Genomic DNA, 10,108 nt, shown 5'->3' with positions numbered 1-10,108 from the left:
TAATATGACTTCTGAGCAAGAATGAAGGCTTGGGAGAGTGGTGGCTTACACCAACAGCGAGAAACCAGGCTGGTTGTCAGAATATTTGGGACCTGGGTTTAGTTGCATCTTGTATGTGTTTTCTGGCCTCTGGCCAGACACATAATCATCTTTGCTTCCATTTCATTTTTAAAATGGTGTAACAGTAGTTTCTCTACCTACATAATGAATTGTAAAAAGCACAGAGAAAGAAAATCTCCCACTGTGGGAAGACAAGCAGCCTCTAGATGCCCACATCTTCACCCTGGAGTCAGCAGTGGGCACAGGTTTGCTGTCTGTTCTACAGGAATTAATTTTGAGCTGGATGAGTTATCCTTCTGACCTGTCCCTCTGCCTATTTCTCATGTCAGAAAGAAGCATCAGAGCCAGGAGCAATCAGCAGCCTGGGCTCTAGTCCAGTGTTTCCTGTAAAAGAGTTTCCAAGAGGGAGATACAGTCGAGAAGGGGGATGCGGTCTCTTCATAGACATGTTCCCTGATAACCTAGAAAGGCAGACATCAGAGTACCACAGTACTGAAGGGAAAATCATCAGCACAAAGAAAACCTAAGATTTCTGTATTTTCCTTTTAACTTAAGCCTTTCTGCAACCCCCACAGGAAAACGCAGGCAACAGGCCAAGATTTATATTACCACTGATCCTGTTTGATTTTCAGAGAAGAAATTCTACTCAGATGTAAGTGTGACCTATCTGTGACATCTGTCACCTATTAATTACAAGAGCTAATTTAGTTTCCTTCTCCTGTCTCATGCTTCTACTGGGGCTGCCTTCTTGGTCAAAGAAGATAAACTTTTGAAATATGAAGACAGCTTTCTTTTCTATCAAGGATGCATCCTATTCATATGCTACTAATTTATGTTACCAACTTAAATGGTGCCATTTTATTCATTATTGTCACTTGGAGGCCTCAGATTAGTGAAAACAGCTTCATGTGAGTTCATCTTCAAAGGCTTCTTTCCTTCAAGTGCTGATCAAATTCAATTGTCCAAAGCAAGTTGCTGTCTTCTTGTGGAAATATATCTCGTTCAGCAGAGTGAGTAACTGTTGGGGACATTGTAGTAGACCTCAGGGAAGAACAAGAACTAGGAGAATAGAGGACGATGAAGACAGGGAGCATAGCGTCTGGTCTGGCCATGCAGACCCTGGTGGGGAAAGGTAAGTTGGGGAGAGCCCTACTGTGGGTAAGATCTCAGTGCTATACTCTTGAGTCCTTCAGAGTGAGTCCATGTCTCATTCAGAGTGAGACGGTGTCTCAAGAGGCTCTGTTTCAGCTCCCAAGCACAAACAGAAACTTTTAAAAAGTGACAGGGGAGAAATAGCTGAGGAATTGGAAATGGAGCAATATGAAGAAAAGTAATGGTAAATATGAGAAAAATGGGAACAAAATAAAAATCACTGGTGTCTCTGCCATACCTTTTTACCAGTGACAAAAAGGAGAAGAAAGGAAAAAAGAGAAACTTCTGGCAGAGAAGGATATGAGAAGGGCACCATTATATAAAGATTTGCTGTAATGATCTAAATAAAAAGGAATACAAAATACTTCTGGCAAGATATTACACAGTAGTAATGCCGATTATTGATTTCACTGGGATGGACTCAAGAGACCTGTTTGCTGCAATTCAAATCCTTGAAAATAAGTCATTCAATGTGAGCCAGAGAGCATCAGAAAAATTGGATTTTGAAGAGAGTATTAAAAGAAAAAGAAAGAAGCGATGAGAGACCATACTTTGAAAGCTAAGGTTAAAAACATGTTTTTTTATCTCCAGGGAGAAAACAATCACTATAGGAGGCATTGTGACTGTTTTCAAAGGCATGATGTTGAACTGGCAGTCTCAGTAAAAGGGTTGGCTGGCTGGAAAGCTGAACTTGGAAATGAAAAACTGAAAGGAAACAATGAGAAATATTCACCTGATGCTTTCCACTTAGGGGTCCAAGATTAAAGCTGATATTAAGAACGGTAAATATGTGCTAGAGATAGGTCGTGAAGACAATCTGAGAGTTCTGTAGGGACAGAAGAAAATGTTTTTGGTATAAAAAGTATGTTTGTATAAAATTGCTTACTCCTTTGACACTAATAGATCTGACTGTTGAATCATTTACTCTTTCTCATTGGTGATCTGTTGACTTCCTTGTCCTTCATTGTATTAGTCTGTTTTCACGCTGCTGATAAAGACATATACGAGACTGGACAATTTACAGAAAAAAGAGATTTATTGAATTTACAGTTCCACATGACTGGGGAGGCCTCACAATCACAGCAGAAGGTAAAAAGCACATCTCACATGGCGACAGACCAGAGAAGAGAGCTTGTACAGGTAAACTCCTGTTTTTTTTGTTGTTGTTTTTTTATTATTATTATTATTATACTTTAAGTTTTAGGGTACATGTGCAAAATGTGCAGGTTAGTTACATATGTATACATGTGTCATGCTGATGTGCTGTACCCATTAACTCGTCACTTAGCATTAGGTATATCTCCTAAAGCTATCCCTCCCCACTCCCCCCACCCCACAACAGTCCCCAGAGTGTGATGTTCCCCTTCCTGTGTCCATGTGTTCTCATTGTTCAATTCCCACCTATGAGTGAGAATACGCAGTGTTTGGTTTTTTGTTCTTGCAATAGTTTACTGACAATGATGATTTCCAGTTTCATCCATGTCCCTACAAAGGACATGAACTCATCATTTTTTATGGCTGCATAGTATTCCATGGTGTATATGTGCCACATTTTCTTAATCCAGTCTATCATTGTTGGACATTTGGGTTGGTTCCAAGTCTTTGCTATTGTGAATAGTGCTGCAATAAACATACAAATTTACAAGAAAAAAACAACCCCATCAAAAAGTGGGCAAAGGACATGAACAGACACTTCTCAAAAAAAGACATTTATGCAGCCAAAAAACACATGAAAAAATGCTCAACATCACTGGCCATCAGAGAAATGCAAATCAAAACCACAATGAGATACCATCTCACACCAGTTAGAATGGCAATCATTAAAAAGTCAGGAAACAACAGGTGCTGGAGAGGATGTAGAGAAATAGGAACACTTTTACACTGTTGGTGGGACTGTAAACTAGTTCAACCCTTGTGGAAGTCAGTGTGGCGATTCCTCAGGGATCTAGAACTAGAAATACCATTTGACCCAGCCATCCCATTACTGGGTATATACCCAAAGGACTATAAATCATGCTGCTATAAAGACACATGCACACGTATGTTTATTGTGGCACTATTCACAATAGCAAAGACTTGGAACCAACCCAAATGTCCAACAATGATAGAGTGGATTAAGGATATATTGAGTCCTATTAGGGAGGTACCCTTGTGGAGATATTGAATCTTCCCTCAACATCATGGCCCACCTCCACTCTGAAGTACACAAGAACAAACAAATGCTTTGTTACTTGCGTGAGACCCTGTGAGACCCAACTTAAGTGGCACCATTTCAGTGATGACCACTGTCCAGCCATGCTAAATCCTACCATCCCACGTTTGCCTCTATTGTGTCATACTGTGCTGGAGTTTCCTCTTTCCTTATACATCTCTTCCTCTGGCCTATAAATTCCCTTAGGAATAGGAAGTATGTTTTATATTTTTTAAAGCAGTAGCTTCAACGAATCTGTAATTTATTTTTTATCATTTATATTTTATTTTTTCAGCCCTTATTCAGCCCAGAATTTCTAAACCCATGAGACAATGCATTTCTTTCTTATTCTAAATTTTCTGTCATAATACAATAAATACTAAATCATAGCACAACATGCTAGTAGTATCACTTAAAACACTGTTATGACACATCTTTTGCCCATTGTTTGCATCTCCATCTTCAATGAATGTCAAGTAGGTGTATATTTAAGTTTAATAAATGATTACTTGCATGAATAAACAAGACGAAGTGAATAAACTATCATTTTAATAGCTTTGTAGAAAGAAATTGTCTTTGGGTAGAAAAAGTGGACTTGTAAATTTATAATTTGGAAGGATGCATTGCAGCAAAGAATAGGCTAAACTGCTGCCCATATGACACAAACAGGAATTTGGGGCTTCAGGACAGAAGAGAGGTATAGAATATGGGGGAAGGGAAGACAGGTAATTGAGCCATTTCATGGAAGAAAGGTGGCCACTGAAAAAATCCTGCAGGTGGAGTGACTAAATACATGTATCAGAAATAGAACCTACTATATGATTTAGCTGATGGCACTGATGGAGTATACAGTATCTTTTTTCCCCAACCCCTCTGTAGGTCTCACTATCCTCAAATGCGATATGTGGGCACTTTTTGTGCAAACCCTTTCCTTTTCTGGATTAAATTAAAGAGCGAAGAGAAAGAACAGCCATGGGAGACATGTGTGAGGGAAGCGAGGAATTCACTGAGAACAGGAATTCATATTTCTGAGACCAAAGGAAAGTGAGCCCAGAGGCATTCACCAAGAGTTGAGTGCCTACAAGATGGGGATGAGCAGTTGAAGTAATGATGGTTAATTTGACTGGGCCACAGAGTATCCAGATATTTGGTTAAGCATTATTCTTGGTGTGTCTTTGAGGGAGTTTCTGGAAGAGATTGACACTGAAGTTAGTAGACTGAATAAAGCAGATGCTCTCTGTAATGTGAGTGAGCCTCTTCCAATCCATTGATGGCATGAATAGAGCAAATGGGCTGAGAGAGAGAATTCAACTTGCCTTGAAGACATTGGTCTTCTCCTGCTTTTGAACTTGGACTTGGACTGAAATTTACACCATTTGCTTTCCTAGTTCTCAGACTTTGGACTCAGACTGGAATTATACCATCAGCTCTCTGGGTTTCCAGCTTGCTGACTGAAGTTCTTTGCTTTCACAGCCTCCAAAATTATTTGAATAAATTTTATATAATTCTGTATAATAATCTCTCTTTCTCTCTCTTCTTTCTCTGTATACATACATACATATATATAACATAGAGATTTATTTATTTGCATATAAATATATAGTTGTATAAAATTTTAAAAATTGTTATTTTATTTTATTTTTATTTTGGGGGAGGAACAGGTGGTTTTTGGTTACATGAATAAGTTCTTTAGAGGTGGTTTTTGAAATTTTGGTGCACTCATCACCCAAGCAGTGTATACCATACCCAATGTGTAGTCTTTTATTCTTCATCCCCCTCCCATCCTTACCTCTGAGTCCCCAGAGTCCATTATATCATTCTTATTCCTTTGTGTCCTCACAGCTTAGCTCCCACTTATAAGTGAGAACATGCAACATTTTCCATTCCTGAGTTACTTCATGTAGAATAAGAGTCTGCAACTCCACCCAGGTTGCTGTGAATGCCATTACTTCATTTCTTTTTACGGCTGAGTAGTGTTCCATGTTGTATACATACTACATTTTCTTTGTTCAGTTGTTGGTTGATGGGCATTTAGGCTGGTTCCGTATTTTTGCAATTGGAAGTTGTGCTGTTATAAACGTGTGTGCAAGTGTCTTTTTCATAGTTATATAAAAATTAACAGGTGGGAGGTTCCAAGATGGCCGAATAGGAACAGCTCCAGTCTACAGCTCCCAGTGTGAGCAACGCAGAAGACGGGTGATTTCTGCATTTCCAACTGAGGTACCGGGTTCATCTCACTGGGGCTTGTCGGACAGTGGGTGCAGGACAGTGGGTGTGAGAGGTGACAGCGTGCGCCCTCACCCACTCTCGGCACCTCTTCTGCCTGGGCTCCCACTTTGGCGGCACTTGGGGAGCCCTTCAGCCCACCACTGCCCTATGGGAGCCCCTTTCTGGGCTGGCCAAGGCTGGAGCCGTCTCCCTCAGCTTGTGGGGAGGTGTGGAGGGAGAGGCATGGGCAGGAACCGGGCATGTGCACAGTGCTTGCAGGCCAGCGTGAGTTCCAGGTGGGTGTGGGATCGGCAGGCCCCGCACTCGGAGCAGCTGGCCGGCCCCAGGCAGTGACGGGCTTAGCACCTGGGCCAGCAGCTGCTGTGCTCAATTTCTCACTGGGACTTAGCTGCCTTCCCACGGGGCAGGGCTCGGGAACTGCAGCCCACCATGCCTGAGCCCCCCTTTTCCGTGGGCTCCTGTGTGGCCTGAGCCTCCCTGATAAGCGCCACCCCCTGCTCCATGGCGCCCAGTCCCATCGACCACCCAAGGGCTGAGGAGTGCGGGTGCATGGTGCGGGACTGGCAGGCAGCTCCACCTGCAGCCCCGGTGTGGGATCCACTGGGTGAAGCCAGCTGGGCTCCTGAGTCTGGTGGGGACGTGGAGAACCTTTATTTCTAGCTAAGGGATTGTAAATGCACCAATTGACACTCTGTATCTAGCTCAAGGTTTGTAAACACACCAATCAGCACCCTGTGTCTAGCTCAGGGATTGTGAATGCACCAATCGACACTCTGTATCTAGCTACTCTGGTGGGGACTTGGAGAACATTTGTGTCCACACTCTGTATCTAGCTAATCTGGTGGGGACATGGAGAACCTTTGTGTCTAGCTCAGGGATTGTAAACGCACCAATCAGCGCCCTGTCAAAACAGACCACTTGGCTCTACCAATCAGCAGGATGGGGGTGGGGCCAGATAAGAGAATAAAAGCAGGCTGCCCGAGCCAGCAGTGGCAACCCATTTGGGTCCCCTTCCACACTGTGGAGGCTTTGTTCTTTCGCTCTTTGCAATAAATCCTGCTGCTGCTCACTCTTTGGGTCCACACTGCCTTTATGAGCTGTAACACTCACCGTGAAGGTCTGCAGCTTCACTCCTGAGCCAGCGAGACCATGAACCAAACCAGAAGGAAGAAACTCCAAACACATCCAAACACCAGAAGGAACAGACTCCAGACACGCCACCTTTAAGAACTGTAACACTCACTGCGAGGGTCTGCGGCTTCATTCTTGAAGTCAGTGAGACCAAGAACCCACCAATTCCGGACACAGGTGCAGTGCACAGAGCATGAGCCGAAGCAGGGAGAGGCATTGCCTCACCTGGGAAGTGCAAGGGGTCAGGCAATTCCCTTTCATAGCCAAGCAAAGCTGTGACAGACAGCACCTGGAAAATTGGGTCACTCCCACCCTAATACTGTGCTTTTCCAATGGTCTTAGCAAACGGCACACCAGGAGATTATATCCCATGCCTGGTCTGGAGAGTCCCATGCCCATGGAACCATGCCCATGGAACTCATTGCTAGCACAGCAGTCTGAGATAGAACTGCAAGGCTGCAGCAAGGCTGGGGGAGGTGCCTACCATTGCTGAGGCTTGAGGAGGTAAATAAAGTGGCCAGGAATCTCGAAATGGGTGGAACCCACCGCAGTTCAAGGAAGCCTGCCTGCCTCTGTAGACTGCACCTCCAGGGGCAGAGCATAGCCGAACAAAAGGCAGCAGAAACCTCTGCAGATTTAAATGTCCCTGTCTGACAGCTTTGAAGAGAGTAGTGGTTCTCCCAGTACGGAATTTGAGAACTGAGAACGGATAGACTGCCTCCTCAAGTGGTTCCCTGACCCCTGAGTAGCCTATCTGGGAGGTACCCCCCAGTGGGGCAGACTGACACCTCACACGGCCGGGTACCCCTCTGAGACTAAACCTCCAGAGGAACAATCAGATAGCAATATTTGCTGTTCAGCAATATTCGCTGTTCTGCAGCCTCCACTGCTGATACCCAGGCAAACAGGGTCTGGAGTGGACCTCCAGCAAACTCCAACAGACCTGCCACTGAGGGTCCTGACAGTTAGAAGGAAAACTAACAAACAGAAAGGACACCCACACCAAAACCCCGTCTGTATGTCACCATCAGCAAAGACTAAAGGTAGATAAAACCACAAACATGGGGAAAAAACAGAACAGAAAAACTGAAAATTCTAAAAATCAGAGCGCCTCTCCTCCAAAGGAACACAGCTCCTCACCAGCAATGGAACAAAGCTGGACAGAGAATGACTTTGACAAGTTGAGAGAAGAAGGCTTCAGATGATCAAACTTCTCTGAGCTAAAGGAGGAAGTTCGAACCCATCACAAAGAAGTTAAAAACTTTGAAAAAAGATTAGACAAATGGCTAACTAGAATAATCAATGCAGAGAAGTCCTTAAAGGAACTGATGGAGCTGAAAACCATGGCACGAAAACTATGTGACGAATGCACAGGCTTCAGTAGCCAATTCAATCAAGTGGAAGAAAGGGTATCAGTGATTGAAGATCAAATGAATGAAATGAAGCGAGAAGAGAAGTTTAGAGAAAAAAGAATAAGAAGAAATAAACAAAGCCTCTAAGAAATATGGGACTATGTGAAAAGACCAAATCTACATCTGACTGGTGTACCTGAAAGTGACTGGGAGAATGGAACCAAGTTGGAAAACACTCTGCAAGACATTATCCAGGAGAACTTCCCCAATCTAGCAAGGCAGGCCAACATTCAAATTCAGGAAATACAGAGAACGCCACAAAGATACTCCTCGAGAAGAGCAACTCCAAGACACACAATTGTCAGATTCATCAAAGTTGAAATGAAGGAAAAAATGTTAAGGGCACCCGGAGAGAAAGGTCGGGTTACCCACAAAGGGAAGCCCATCAGACTAACAGCTGATCTCTTGGCAGAAACTCTACAAGCCAGAAGAGAGTGGGGGCCAATATTCAACATTCTTAAAGAAAAGAATTTTCAACCCAGAATTTCATATCCAGCCAAACAAAGCTTCATAAGTGAAGGAGAAATAAAATACTTTACAGACAAGCAAATGCTGAGAGATTTTGTCACCACCAGGCCTGCCCTAAAAGAGCTCCTGAAGGAAGCACTAAACATGGAAAGGAACAACCAGTACCAGCCACTGCAAAAACATGCCAAATTGTAAAGACCATCCAGGCTAGGAAGAAACTGCATCAACTAATGAGCAAAATAACCAGCTAACATCATAATGACAGGATCAAATTCACACATAATAATATTAACCTTAAATGTAAATGGGCTAAATGCTCCAATTAAAAGACACAGACTGCAAATTGGATAAAGAGTCAAGACCCACCAGTGTGCTGTATTCAGGAGACCCATCTCACGTGCACAGACACATATAGGCTCAAAATAAAGGGATGGAGGAAGATCTACCAAGCAAATGAAAACAAAAAAAGGCAGGGGTTGCAATCCTAGTCTCTGATAAAACAGACGTTAAATCAACAAAGATCAAAAGAGACAAAGAAGGCCATTACATAATGGTAAAGGGATCAATTCAACAAGAAGAGCTAACTATCCTAAATATATATGCACCCAATACAGGAGCACCCAGATTCATAAAGCAAGTCCTTAGAGACCTACAAAGAGACTTAGACTCCCACACAATAATAATGGGAAACTTTAACACCCCACTGTCAACATTAGACAGATCAACAAGACAGAAAGTTAACAAGGATATCTAGGAACTGAACTCAGTTCTGCACCAAGCAGACCTAATAGACATCTACAGAACTTTCCACCCAAAATCAACAGAATATACATTCTTCTCAGCGCCACACCCCACCTATTCCAAAATTGACCACATAGTTGGAAGTAAAGCACTCCTCAGCAAATGTAAAAGAACAGAAATTATAACAAACTGTCTCTCAGACCACAGTGCAATCAAACTAGAACTCAGGATTAAGAAACTCACTCAAAATTGCTCAACTGCATGGAAACTGAACAACCTGCTCCTGAATGACTACTGGGTACATAACGAAATGCAGGCAGAAATAAAGATGTTCTTTGAAACCAGTGAGAACAAAGACACAACATACCAGAATCTCTAGAACACATTTAAAGCAGTGTGTAGAGGGAAATTTATAGCACTAAATGCCCACAAGAGAAAGCAGGAAAGACCTAAAATTGACACCCTAACATCACAATTAAAAGAACTAGAGAAGCAAGAGCAAACACATTCAAAAGCTAGCAGAAGGCAAGAAATAACTATGATCACAGCAGAACTGAAGGAGATAGAGACAAAAAAAAAAAAAAACCTTCAAAAAAATCAATGAATCCAGGAGCTGGTTTTTTGAAAAGATCAACAAAATTGATAGACCGCTAGCAAGACTAATAAAGAAGAAAAGAGAGAAGAATCAAATAGGTGCAATAAAAAGTGATAAAGGGGATATCAC

The 10,108-nt window shown here is 42.6% G+C and overlaps 1 long non-coding RNA gene across 1 annotated transcript in view; it reads left to right on the top strand.

The window, feature by feature from the left end:
* The first annotated feature begins 470 nt into the window (after window positions 1–470).
* LOC112135240 (uncharacterized) overlaps window positions 471–10,108 on the top strand; it is a 62,071-nt gene continuing 52,433 nt past the window's right edge. Inside the window, exons 1-3 of the long non-coding RNA XR_008510542.2 lie at window positions 471–1,994; window positions 2,186–2,352; window positions 5,526–5,623. This is a non-coding gene — a long non-coding RNA (uncharacterized LOC112135240). The remainder of the gene's footprint in view (window positions 1,995–2,185; window positions 2,353–5,525; window positions 5,624–10,108) is intronic.

The sequence above is a fragment of the Pongo abelii genome, chromosome 8, assembly GCF_028885655.2.
Source record: "Pongo abelii isolate AG06213 chromosome 8, NHGRI_mPonAbe1-v2.0_pri, whole genome shotgun sequence".
Taxonomy (NCBI): domain Eukaryota; kingdom Metazoa; phylum Chordata; class Mammalia; order Primates; family Hominidae; genus Pongo; species Pongo abelii.
Note: the sequence above shows the minus strand (reverse complement) of the source record. Positions and strands in the feature narration are given on the sequence as shown.